We start from the raw sequence: 13855 nt of genomic DNA, 5'->3' as shown, positions 1-13855 counted from the left end.
GGGGCAGGCAGCCCGAGTCCCGGCGGTCAGTAGGGGAGCCGGCAGCCTGAACCCCAGTGCTTGGCGCGGGGCTGGCAGCCCGAGCCCCAGGGAGAGCGGGGCCGGGCAGTAGGGGCTGGCAGCCCGAGCCCCGCCCCTGTCAGCGGGGGAGCCGGCAGGCCGAGCCCCAGGAATTTGCCAAATCTCACCTAAAGCCAGAACCACAGCCCTCCTTGTTACCACCAGCCACAACCTCACCCGAAACTAGAGGTGGGTGAAAAATACCAAGCATTTTTCACAGAAAGTTTTGAATTTTTTTCACATTTTTCAAAATTCCCCAAGAAAAATTTACAAAAAACTGAAACGGAAAAATGGTCCATTTTCAAAAACTGTTTTCATGAAACATATATTTTCTGATTTTTGAAAACCAAAAATGAATTTATTTTTATTCGAAACCATTTTTTTATAAATAAAAGCCAAAAAAACATTTTACAGAAACATTTTTGGTTTCTGGTTTTTCTATGTTTGTTAAAAAAAGTTTCAATTAAAAATATTTTTCAGAGGTTCATAGATTCCGGGCCCGGCAGTTGGGGCATCCATCACACTGAGGAAATTTAAACTTAAATCCCTGAAAATATTCATTTTTAGGAGGGGGTTCACGAGATTTCACAATTTAGTGAAAGTGGTTCGTGGGCTGTTAAAGTTTGGGAACCACTGAACTAGAGAATGTAAGAAAATTTTAATACTAACTTACTTTGAGTGGGAGTTACTTTTAAGAGCATACTGTTTTTGTAAGTCTGTAATCCTAGTTCAGTTTAAATCATCATAATATAATAGGCACACTCAAAATCCTGCATGTGGAATTGGGATATGTGATTGCTCTTGGGAAAGGTTATATTTTTTTCTGGCCTTGTGTTATGGATTTTAAATAGTAAAACTTAGAAAGGCATCCAACAGATTAATTGCATTTCAAATGCTACACCATAAAAATAGCCTACCTCTTCATCATCTGTGGAGGCCTCTATTTATTTAAGACCCAAGGACAGTAGGCCACAAATAACTTGCTCTCAGGCACCTGTAAAGAAGTATCATCTATAAATTCCCCCTCTAAGGTGCATCTATTAGTCTTCACTAATTGATTCCCTGATGAATGCATGATTTACCTCCTTCCCATCCGCCCCCATTTATCCTTGGATGTTTACATCTGTACAGAACATAAGTATGTGGCTAGTACAGATGGAATAGAAATTTTGCCTTTAACATGACTTAAACTTTAAGTGATACAGTATATGTGACTAGTGATCTGGAGTGCTTCTAAAATATGTCCAATCCAGGAGACTGATGCCCTTTAGTCACAGCAGGCACAGTGGTGCTTGTGTTGGCTTCCACAGACCACCCTGCTGTTGTTTGTTTATTTTTTTAATTTAAATAATCTAGTATTATATTAGGGTTCACGCTGAGTGTTGTACAAACACATAAGAAATGGTCACTGCTCCAAACAGCTTCAATCTAAACACACAAAACAGAAAAATATTGATCGATGCCTTATAAGCAAAATATCAAAGGTATAAAACTTCTCTAGACGTTAAAATAAATATTCCTCAAACCATTCTCTCTCCCTCTCTGTTCTGACCTCTAACCAGCCTGCTCTTGTATTGCTGACCAAAGATCAATGGGAAAGATCTTCAACTGAGGTAAATTAACATGGCTGTATTAACTTCAGTGCACCAGCTGACAGTCTGTCCCACTTTGTCTATAGTCTGCCCTGGAGGGACCATCAAGGCATGAAAGGTTTCCCCTCTCCATACCTATTCAATGCTTGCCTCTCTGCTGAGACAGCCAATAGTTGCAGTTGTGGCTTTGTGATTGGACATGTCTGCTAGAAATGATACTGAAACAACAAATTCATTTCACATAGTCCATCTAAAAAGCTGTAAAATGACAACTGTTACTGGTCACTACACACCAGGACTGGATTGAACTGGCTGCTTTAAAGTCTGAAGGGTTCTGTAATCCATTTTAAATCTCTTGGTCTCCCAAGAGATATTACAAATAGTCTTCATGTGAGGATGAATTTCAGTTTCACTGCCTTAGTTAAAATTACTGGCTTTTCCTCTCTTTGCTTACCATATGTAAAGCATTTTGGAATATTTTGAATGAGTGCTATGTAAAACCATAGTCGAAATAGATCTAGGGACAGAATGTTACAGGAAACTGTTTAATATTAGTTTATTTAAACTTTTTTATAACCGTCTTGCAGACCTATCCTCTTGGGCTGCGTTCTCTTCACATTTCACAAGCTGAGCAGGGTTGAGCCGAGATTCAGAGAGCACTTGGATATGAGGTCTCAAAGGAACATTTAGGAAATGGTGTTGGTGATTCCATAGGTAGAAACACAGAAATTGGTGTACTGGATCAAGTCCCTCTAATCTAGTATCTTATTTGTGAGTGTGGCCAGCACCTGATGCTTTAGAAGAATGTGCAAGAAACCCCAGAGAGGACAACTAAGTCTTTTTATTTATTTATTTATTTTTTTAAATCAGACTTGATTTGACTTTTCATTTTCATTCAATCTCCCTGTGTCCTTGCATTTTGAGAATAGGTAAATAGGAGTGATTGACTTTACCTTGTCCATACCATTGTTTTGTATACCTCTAACATGTCCCCTCACCAAACTAAATGGTACCAGTCTTTTTAGTCTCTCTTCATATGGAAGTCTTTCCATACTTGTAATAACTTTTCATATCTGACTCTGACCATATTAAAAAATAAGGTCAGAGACGGACAGTAAAATATTAAATATTATGTCTCTGGCTATAGCTATCTATAAAAGTGTGTGTGTGTGTGAGAGAGAGAAAAAACCAGAACTGAACAGAACACAGTACTCCAGGTGAGGCTATGCCATTGATAATTCAGATAATAATTCCAGTTTTTTTTTTTTTTTTTTTTTTTTTTAATCTTAGCATTTGATTTTTGAATGCTGCTGCATTTGATTAGACGTTTTTCATTGAGCAATTCCACAATGATGCCTGGATCTCTTTTCCATGAGCAGCTACAGCTAATTTAGAAACTGGTCATTCAAATTATTCCTTCCAACCTTGCTTTTGTCAACATTGACTTTAATCTGTATTATGCTGCCCGTTTACCTAGTTTGGTTAGGAACCTTTGAAGTTCGTCACAGTAGCCTTGTCTAATCTAAATTTTGTCACTAGCAAACTTTGCCACCTCACTGCTTGTCCCCTTTTCCAGGTCATTAATAAATGTAACTAACACTGGTCTAAAACAGAAGCATGTGGCAAAAATATTAACCCTGCTGTTAACATTTTTGCCAAGTTAACTACTTTGTTTTATCTCTAATCTGTGGTGATATTTTACTTCTTGCTCCATGATTTAGATTCCTTCTATAGCCTTTTGTTAGGGACTCTGTCAGACTTTTTGGAAAGTCCAAATAAATCCCATCAAACAGTGTGGGTTTTTTTTGTTTGTTGGTTTTGTTTTTTTATAGACACTTGACGTACTCGAAATCTAATATGTTAGAGGGGCATGATTTTCCTTTGCCAAAGTGGTTTCAATTTGTTCCTGTCTTATCAAGTTCTAAATGTTCTATAATTCTACTTTTAGTTATTTCAGCCGGTTCACTTGGTACTGAAGTAGGGCTCACTGGATTACTTTTCGTACATTTGCAAACATAGGTACAACATGTTCTCTCCAATCCTTCTGAAGTACCTGATTTTGAGGAGAGAGTGCATATTTTTCTCAGCTAAGTCGCTTCATTTTTTAGTTCCCTCATAACTCTTGGATGTAGATCCTGTGGATCTGGTGATTTACTACTAGTTAATCAATTTGTTTTAACACATTGATGTCTAACAGTACCTCATCTAACCTACCTTGGGCCTACTATTTTCAGGAAAGAATTTTCCCAGTGTCCCGTGTGGTAAAGCTTAATTTCAAAAAACCCACACACTTTCTCAGCAATACTGTTGTTCTCCTTAACTGCCCCTTTGTGATCCAGTGCAACTGTTAATTCTCTAATCTTTGTATACTTAAAGAATTTCATGCTAGTGTTTTTATAACTTTAACTTTTTGGTCTCCTACACTTCCATTTCACCTACTGTGGTTTAATTATGCTCCTTTCTATTTGCTCCACTGGGTTTGGATTTCCATTTTCTGAGGCATATTCAGTTGTCATGAATAACCTCTTGGATGTTGCCATTTAACCATAATGTTCCCCCCCCCCCTTGCCTTCCTGCTTCCTTTCCTTGTTAAGTGGTATGCACACCTTCTGTAACGCTTATGGTTTGTTTAAGTAGCTTCCATGCTGAGACTAAGGATTTTAATTTCCTCACTTTTGACTTCTGAATCTCTTCCCAACCTCATACATTCAAAATAGAATTGTACTGCACTGTCACCAGAATAGCTCCATCTTTATTTGTGGTGGTTAATGCATTTGATATTAGGGACCCCTGACCAAGAAGCCCTCCTCTAGTGGAAATTGCTTTACCTAGTAGACCCTGACATTCCATTAATTAGAAAGGAGATTCTACTGCAGGGTGAATAGATGTGCATAGTCTGGCAGTGGTGAAAGAATAAAGAAAATATATTGAACAGCCCATGCTACTAAAAAAGGAGAGTCAAGGCCCCCGTTACACAACTACATTTGTAATGAAGATGTGCTAAAATCCCTAACCAAGCTGTCATGCAGGAGCCCCGGGTAAGGTTCTGCCTATACTGCAAGTTACAAACAGGTCATGAGACAATGGCTTTGAAATTGGGTAGCTTATATTACTAGGTTAGTATGTTGGGCCCTGTGTGCACAGTGGTGGAGATGTAAGCGAACTGCAAAACATGCAAAACAATCTCATGAGGATCAGTATGGCAGGTGTACAGACTTGCCTCTATTCTGAGCATAGGAGGAGGGGGGGGGGGAAATCACCAACCCCACAGCAGATTTTTCTCACTCTTGTAGCTTGTTAAACCATTCTTGAATGGCATTAAAAAACCCCTATGTTACAGCTTTTTCTTTTGCAAGAAAAGCCTTCATTAAATGAATTGGTGTAATCACTGCCCAACCTTGCCTGAAACAGTATGCAGCTAAATAGCAGGAGAAACAGTGAACTGTGACCCCTTTCTCAGCTTATTCATATTGACTTTCAAGCCGAAGTGGGAGGGGGGAGGAAGGAAGAGCAGATTTGTGCCACTTTTTTGGCTTCATTTTGATTTATAGAAGGTTTGAAAGTCCTTGTGTGTGTGTGTGTGTGTCTGTATGTTTTCCACCCACCCCCACATTTTACTCCTAAAAATTAGTATGTTTTTTGCTGAAGCTCTCAGTTGGAGGCCCCAGAGATATGGCGTGGGGGCACTGCCATTCCTAACGGAATAAACTATTTGTTAATCATAAGAATTAAATACTGTAGTGCAACCCCACCCCCTTCACCTTTTAAATGGTCTGTGTAAAAAATCACTTCTCTTAATTGACTGGGTGTATTTGGTTGGTATTTGTGGCATCATAAGCCTGTGATGTTATCCATAAGCTTTCAGGAAATCAGGGTAGATAAAACATGAATTTTAATGGGGAAAACCCACAACTTTTCAGGCTATCTTTTATACATCATAATGAAACAAGACTCCAAGACTTTTGAAACCACCTCTTAGTTCTTGTGCAGGTTAAGCAGAGTGTTCTTTAAATCATTCAAATGCTCTTCCTTCTTCTCCCCCGCCCCCTCCTTCCTTAAGCAGGAATTACCAGTCCCACTAGACAAAGTGGGAAGAGACTGGGGTTTTCCCTACACTTTCACCCATGAAAATCTTCACACTTTATTTCCCTATCATCTCTTCTTTGTAGCATTTGTAATGTCACTTCACCTCCATCATATAGCATCTTTAACTGCTGTTGTAACCCACTGTTTGTGTCACCTGGTAGGTGTGCTGAGCAGTGACACAACCTGCTCGCTATCCCTGGAGGAAATGGAGAGATTCTTGCATGCATGCATACATGCATACATACATATATACATACAGGTTTTGCAGATGGGGAAATTAGAGCCCAGAATTAGCTGTGTGCAGTAACATGGCATGAATTATTGATTAATCTGCAACAATTCTCTTGTACAAGGATCCCTATTTAAGGGACACCACCCAGTTTTTTAAAAAAGTCTGAGGTTTTTCATCAGTTGTTGCAAAGTAACACCTACGATTACTATGCGTTTAGAAAAATCTGTTTGTTGTGGTTACTCTGTGCATTGAGAGCGCAATGTTTGTAGTCCGTTTCTCCTGTCTATTCAGTCTGTTTCCCCTCTTGTCCGTGAGCCTTTCCTACACTGAAATAGTTATCTGACAATCCCTAGTAGTCAGTTGCATTTTTTAAAAATATTTGTTTAAATAGAATTGAATATATACAGAATAAACAGCATATAGCCTTTTCAGCTGCACTGCTATGACTTTTGAGGTTGGGGAGAGGGTGATCAGCACAAGCAACTTCTTTTCCCCTGGCTTATTCCTCAGGCTAGAGATGTACCGTAAATTTTCCAAGCCCTTGTTATGTCTCTCTGTCTTCTGCCTGTGTGAGGTGGCATTCTGACCAATATAGACATAAGAACAGCCATACTGGGTCAGACCAAAGGTCCATCCAGCCCAGTATCCTGTCTACCGACAGTGGCCAATGCCAGGTGCCCCAGAGAGAGTGAACCTAACAGGTAATGATCAAGTGATCTCTCTCTCTCTCTCCTGCCATCCATCTCCACCCTCTGACAAACAGAGGCTAGTGACACCATTCCTTACCCATTCTAGCTAATAGCCATTAATGGACTTAACCTCCATGAATTTATCTAGTTCTCTTTTAAACCCTGTTATAGTCCTAGCCTTAAGGACTCAGGGAAGGAGTTCCACAGGTTGACTGTGCGCTGTTTGAAGAAGAACTTCCTTTTGTTTGTTTTAAACCTGCTGTCCATTAATTTCATTTGGTGGCCCCTAGTTCTTATGTTATGGGAACAAGTAAATAACTTTTTCCTTATTCACTTTCTCCACATCACTCATGATTTTATATACCTCTATCATATCCCCCCTTAGTCTCCTCTTTTCCAAGCTGAAAAGTCCTAGCCTCTTTAATCTCTTCTCATGAGAGACCTGTTTCAAACCCCTAATCATTTTAGTTGCCCTTTTCTGAACTTTTTCTAATGCCAGTATATCTTTTTTGAGATGAGACCACATCTGTATGCAGTATTCAAGATGTGGGAATACCATGGATTTATATAAGGGCAATAATATATTCTCTGTCTTATTCTCTATCCCTTTTTTTAATGATTCCTAACATCCTGTTTGCTTTTTTGACTGCTGCTGCACACTGCATGGACGTCTTCAGAGAACTATCCATGATGACTCCAAGATCTTTCCTTATTAGTTGTAGCTAAATTAGCCCCCATCATATTGTATGTGTAGTTGGAGTTATTTTTTCCAATGTGCATTACTTTACATTTATCCACATTAAATTTCATTTGCCATTTTGTTGCCCAATCACTTAGTTTTGTGAGATCTTTTTGAAGTTCTTCACAGTCTGCTTTGGTCTTAACTATCTTGAGCAGTTTAGTATAATCTGCAAACTTTGCCACCTCACTGTTTACCCCTTTCTCCAGATTATTTATGAATAAATTGAATAGGATTGGTCCTAGGACTGACCCTTGGGGAACACCACTCATTACCCCTCTCCATTCTGAAAATTTACCATTTAGTCCTACCTTTGTTCCCTGTCTTTTAACCAGTTCTCAGTCCATGAAAGGATCTTCCCTCTTATCCCATGACAACTTAATTTACATAAGAGCCTTTGGTGAGGGACCTTGTCAAAGGCTTTCTGGAAATCTAAGTACACTATGTCCTCTGGATCCCCCTTGTCCACATATTTGTTGACCCCTTCAAAGAACTCTAATAGATTAGTAAGACATGATTTCCCTTTACAGAAACCATGTTGACTTTTGCCCAACAAGTTATGTTCTTCTATGTGTCTGACAATTTTATTCTTTACTATTGTTTCAACTAATTTGCCCAGTACTGATGTTGGACTTACCGGTCTGTAATTGCCGGGATCACACATAAGCTTCTAAATAATTTAGTTATGATGTCATTGTTTCTGCATCTCCACACTGGGATGTCATAGTAGCTAGGAGAAGTACTTGTGGCACCTTAGAAAATAACAAGTTTATTTGAGCATAAGCTTTCGTGGGCTAAAACCCATTTCATCGGATGTATGCAGTGGAAAAATACAGTAGGAAGATATATATATATATATATATATATATATATATATACACACAGAGAACATGGAAAAAATGGGTGTTGCCATACCACCTGTAACGAGAGTAATTAATTAAGGTGAGCTATTTATAGATTCTAGGACTGGAAGGGACCTTGAGAGGTCATCGAGTCCAGTCCCCTGCCCACATGGCAGGACCAAATACTGTCTAGACCATCCCTGACAGACATTTATCTAACCTACTCTTAAATATCTCCAGAGATGGAGATTCCACAACCTCCCTAGGCAATTTATTCCAGTGTTTAACCACCCTGACAGTTAGGAACTTTTTCCTAATGTCCAACCTAGACCTCCCTTGCTGCAGTTTAAGCCCATTGCTTCTTGTTCTATCCTTTAGAGGCTAAGGTGAACAAGTTTTCTCCCTCCTCCGTATGACACCCTTTTAGATACCTGACAACTGCTATCATGTCCCCTCTCAGTCTTCTCTTTTCCAAACTAAACAAACCCAATTCTTTCAGCCTTCCTTCATAGGTCATGTTCTCAAGACCTTTAATCATTCTTGTTGCTCTTCTCTGGACCCTCTCCAATTTCTCCACATCTTTCTTGAAATGCGGTGCCCAGAACTGGACACAATACTCCAGCTGAGGCCTAACCAGCGCAGAGTAGAGCGGAAGAATGACTTCTCATGTCTTGCTCACAACACACCTGTTAATACATCCCAGAATCACGTTTGCTTTTTTTGCAACAGCATCATACTGTTGACTCATATTTAGCTTGTGGTCCACTATAACCCCTAGATCCCTTTCTGCTGTACTCCTTCCTAGACAGTCTCTTCCCATTCTGTATGTGTGAAACTGATTGTTCCTTCCTAAGTGGAGCACTTTGCATTTGTCTTTGTTAAACTTCATCCTGTTTAACTCAGACCATTTCTCCAATTTGTCCAGATCATTTTGAATTATGACCCTGTCCTCCAAAGCAGTTGCAATCCCTCCCAGTTTGGTATCATCCGCAAACTTAATAAGCGTACTTTCTATGCCAATATCGAAGTCGTTAATGAAGATATTGAACAGAGCCGGTCCCAAAACAGACCCCTGCGGAACCCCACTTGTTATGCCTTTCCAGCAGGATTGGGAACCATTAATAACAACTCTCTGAGTACGGTTATCCAGCCAGTTATGCACCCACCTTATAGTAGCCCCATCTAAATTGTATTTGCCTAGTTTATCAATAAGAATATCATGCGAGACCGTATCAAATGCCTTACTAAAGTCTAGGTATACCACATCCACAGCTTCTCCCTTATCCGCAAGACTTGTTATCCTATCAAAGAAAGCTATCAGATTGATTTGTTCTTTCCTGGCTATTCCCTATCACCTTACCACCTTCCAAGTGTTTGCAGATGATTTCCATAATTACTTGCTCCATTATCTTCCCTGGCACAGAAGTTAAACTAACTGGTCTGTAGTTTCCTGGGTTGTTTTTTATTTCCCTTTTTATAGATGGGCACTATATTTGCCCATTTCCAGTCTTCTGGAATCTCTCCCATCTCCCATGATTTTCCAAAGATAATGGCTAGAGGCTCAGATACCTTTTCTATTAGCTCCTTGAGTATTCTAGGATGCATTTCATCAGGCCCTGGTGACTTGCAGGCATCTAACTTTTCTAAGTGTTTTTTAACTTATCTGCTAAACCTACCCCCTTCCCATTAGCATTCACTATGTTAGGCATTCCTTCAGACTTCTCGGTGAAGACCGAAACAAAGAAGTCATTAAGCATCTCTGCCATTTCCAAGTTTCCTGTTACTGTTTCTCCCTCTTCACTAAGCAGTGGGCCTACCCTGTCTTTGGTCTTCCTCTTGCTTCTAATGTATTGATAAAAAGTCTTCTTGTTTCCCTTTATTCCTGTAGCTAGTTTGAGCTCATTTTGTGCCTTTGCCTTTTTAATCTTTCCCCTGCATTCCTGTGTTGTTTGCCTATATTCATCCTTTGTAATCTGTCCTAGTTTCCATTTTTTATATGACTCCTTTTTTATTTTTTAGATCATGCAAGATCTCGTGGTTAAGCCAAGGTGGTCTTTTGCCACATTTTCTATCTTTCCTAACCAGCGGAATAGCTTGCTTTTGGGCCCTTAATAGTGTCCCTTTGAAAAACTGCCAGCTCTCCTCAGTTGTTTTTCCCCTCAGTCTTGATTCCCATGGGACCTTACCTATCAGCTCTCTGAGTTTACCAAAATCCGCCTTCCTGAAATCCATTGTCTCTATTTTGCTGTTCTCCCTTCTACCCTTCCTTAGAATTGCAAACTCTCTATGATTTCATGATCACTTTCACCCAAGCTGCCTTCTACTTTCAAATTCTCAACAAGTTCCTCCCTATTTGTTAAAATCAAGTCTAGAACAGCTTCCCCCCAGTAGCTTTTTCAACCTTCTGAAATAAAAAGTTGTCTGCAATGCAGTCCAAGAATTTGTTGGATAGTCTGTGCCCCGCTGTGTTATTTTCCCAACATATATCTGGATAGTTGAAGTCCCCCATCACCACCAAATCTTGGGCTTTGGATGATTTTGTTAGTTGTTTAAAAAAAGCCTCATCCACCTCTTTCACCTGGTTAGGTGGCCTGTAGTATGACATCCTAGCATGACATCACCCTTGTTTTTTACCCCTTTTAGCCTAATCCAGAGACTCTCAACACTTCCGTCTCCTATGTCCATCTCCACCTCAGTCCAAGTGTGTACATTTTTAATATATAAGGCAACACCTCCTCCCTTTTTCCCCTGTCTATCCTTCCTGAGCAAGCTGTACCCATCCACACCAACATTCCAATCATGTGTATTATCCCACCAAGTTTCAGTGATGCCAACAATGTCATAGTTGTATTTATTTATTAGCACTTCTAGTTCTTCCTGCTTATTACCCATACTTCTCGCATTTGTATATAGGCATCTAAGATACTGGTTTGATCTTGCCTCCCAGTTTTGTCCTGACCCTTCTTTCTCTCTGCCAATATAGCCCACACTCCCTCTTGTTTCCGACCCATCCCCCAAGTTTCCATGTTCCCCACTTACCTGTGGGCTTTGCTCACTTGTCCCCGTCGAACCTAGTTTAAAGCCCTCCTCACTAGGTTAGCCAGTCTGTGTCCAAATAGGGTCTTTTCCCTCCTTGAAAGGTGAACGCCATCTCTGCCTAGCAGTCCTTCCTCGAATAGCATCCTGTGGTCGAGGAAGCCAAAGCCCTCCTGGCGACACCATCTTCGCAGCCAGGCATTCACCTCCATGATACATCTGTCTCTGCCCGGGCCCCTACCTTTGACAGGAAGAATTGAAGAGAATACCACCTTCGATTTTTGTAGTGATAATCGGGATGGCCCATTCAGTTGACAAGAAGGTGTGAGTAACAGTAGGGGGGAAAAATTAGCATGGGGAAACAGTTTTTTTACTTTGTATAATGACCCATCCACTCCCAGTCTTTATTCAAGCCTAATTTAATGGTGTCTAGTTTGCAAATTAATTCCAATTCTGCAGTTTCTCGTTGTAGTCTGGTTTTGAAGTTTTTGTTGTTGTTGGGGTATTGCGACTTTGAGATCTGTAATTGAGTGACCAGGGAGGTTTAAGTGTTCTCCAGCTGGTTTTTGAATGTTAGAATTCTTGACATCTGATTTGTGTCCATTTATTCTTTTGCGTAGAGACCCTCAATTGGCGTAAATTGATGTAGTCACTTGATTTTTAATGGAGCCATGCCTGTTTACACTAGCTGAAGATCTGGCCCCATATGAGCAAATATTAAGTAAAATCTTGGGTGGTGTTTTTGTTTTTGTTTTGTTTTTTTTTGGAGGGGGGGTTCTTTTATGTGTCTGGTTCTCTTTAGGGAAAGGGAATGGAGAAGGAGCCTGCTTTGTGCAGTGTGTGGAGATTTTTGTTGCAGTGGGGATTTTTTATTGGCATCTTCCAAGTCCTTTCAAAACAGTGATCTATCACCACAGATGGAGTATAGGGTTTTTTTTTTTTTTTTTCTTTTTAATTTATTTAGAGTCAATTTAAATCATCCAGCCTGCTTCCAAAGCTTGGAAGTGTGTCCTCCATATAAGTTCCACTTCACCCATCTTCTTTCCCTCCCACACCAGGTTGGTTTTTTGTAAAACCTGACAGGTGTGGTGTGAGCACAATAGCAGAAACCAGAAACTCCTGTATTTTAGGCCTGATCTACACTAGAGCCTGACTTACACGTAAAGTTGCACTGGTTTAACAAAAGGTGTATTCTGCAGAGCAAGATAAACAGCTACAGGTTTAAACCAGTCGAACAGTGCCCAGGCAGGGATTTGCAACAGTTGGGCTAAATCCTTTTAAAACCAATTTAAGTTTAAACTTCTGCAACTTCTGCGTGTAGATAGCCAACACACATGCGTGCGTGCGTGCGCGCGCGCACACACAAATGTTTTCCTATGGTTAACAGAATTTTAAGCATCTTCTGGCACCTAGTGTAGACCAGATTTAACACCACCTTATAAAAATATTTCTGTTTCATGGTCAATGCTAGGGGAAAACATGTTTTTCAACCTCATCTTCACTAGATGCTTGGTGGTGTTTAAAACCTTGTAAGCTAATTTTTTTTTTTTTTTTTTTTTTTTTTTTAAGAAGAAAAATAATCCACTGCTTTCAGACACACCCCTTCAGTCTAGATTAGATCTTGCTATTGATTCTGACACAATCTCTGTGCCTTAGAGTAAATTGCTTACCTTTGGTCTCCAGATACCGCCTTAGTGAAAAAATGGGACAAGAAATACTTCGCACAGCCACCAAGTGACTGACTGATATTTGTAAAGCTATTTGAAGATCAACATTTCTAGGTATTTATTATTGTTAAAAAGTTTCAATCACTCTGTAGTAACTTGCTTTCCTTAGCAGATTTTTCAGATTTAAAAATGGAAACTGACCATGGTTCAGGGAACTTGGTAAACAGAAACATTCTCCTTGCTGCATTTTAGCTAATGGCTCCTCTTTGTACCCGATTTGCTTTGACTTTATTACTTTGTCACTGTGGGTTTTTTCTTTTTTTAAAAGGATTGTCTTTTCAGTCTTATGACATTTAAAGGGTCTCTTCCCACTCTAAAAGTGGGAAAACTCCCATTGATTTCAATGCTGCATGTGAGGTCACACCACGCAGAGGATGCCATTTTGAAGAGCGCCTTGTCAGCAGGACCTCTCGTGCACTGTGTGTGTGTGAGGTCCTGCCAGCAGGAGCAGGGCACTCTTAAAAAGGGCGTTTTCCATGCATGAAACTCGATAAAATCATGTTCAGTTTTGTCTCGGTACCAGACAAGGGATAAATGATAAAAAAACAGAACTGCTCATTTTAAATCAGGATGAATGGTCTGCCTACTCCCTTCCTTCAGGTGGAACGGGGAGTCTTGTTTCATGATACCATCACTCAATCGTCACCCAGCTCTCTGTAGTCCAGGGGTCGGCAACGTTCGGCACGCGGCTCGCCAGGGTAAGCACCCTGGTGGGCCGGGCCAGTTTATTTACCTGCTGACGCGGCAGGTTCGGCCGATCGCAGCCCCCACTGGCCGCGGTTTGCCGTCCCGGGCCAATGGGGGCGGCGAGAAGCCGCGGCCAGCACATTGCTCGCCCACGCCGCTTCTCGC

At 40.4% G+C, this 13855-nt stretch overlaps 1 protein-coding gene across 2 annotated transcripts in view; it reads left to right on the top strand.

Annotated features, from left to right (window-relative positions):
• DUSP16 (dual specificity phosphatase 16) overlaps positions 1-13855 on the top strand; it is a 96419-nt gene that overhangs the window by 11875 nt on the left and 70689 nt on the right. Inside the window, exon 2 of one of the 2 annotated variants that reach the window (XM_024202880.3) lies at positions 12960-13057. The exons of the other annotated variant lie outside the window; for it this stretch is intronic. The gene's annotated coding sequence lies outside the window, so the exon portion shown is untranslated. The remainder of the gene's footprint in view (positions 1-12959; positions 13058-13855) is intronic. 2 annotated transcript variants of the gene reach the window in all.

This window comes from Terrapene carolina, unplaced genomic scaffold (genome assembly GCF_002925995.2).
Source record: "Terrapene carolina triunguis isolate 2854851 unplaced genomic scaffold, T_m_triunguis-2.0 Scaffold112, whole genome shotgun sequence".
Lineage (NCBI taxonomy): Eukaryota > Metazoa > Chordata > Testudines > Emydidae > Terrapene > Terrapene triunguis.
The sequence above is the reverse complement of the archived record's forward strand: the minus strand, read 5'-3'. Positions and strand labels throughout refer to the sequence as shown.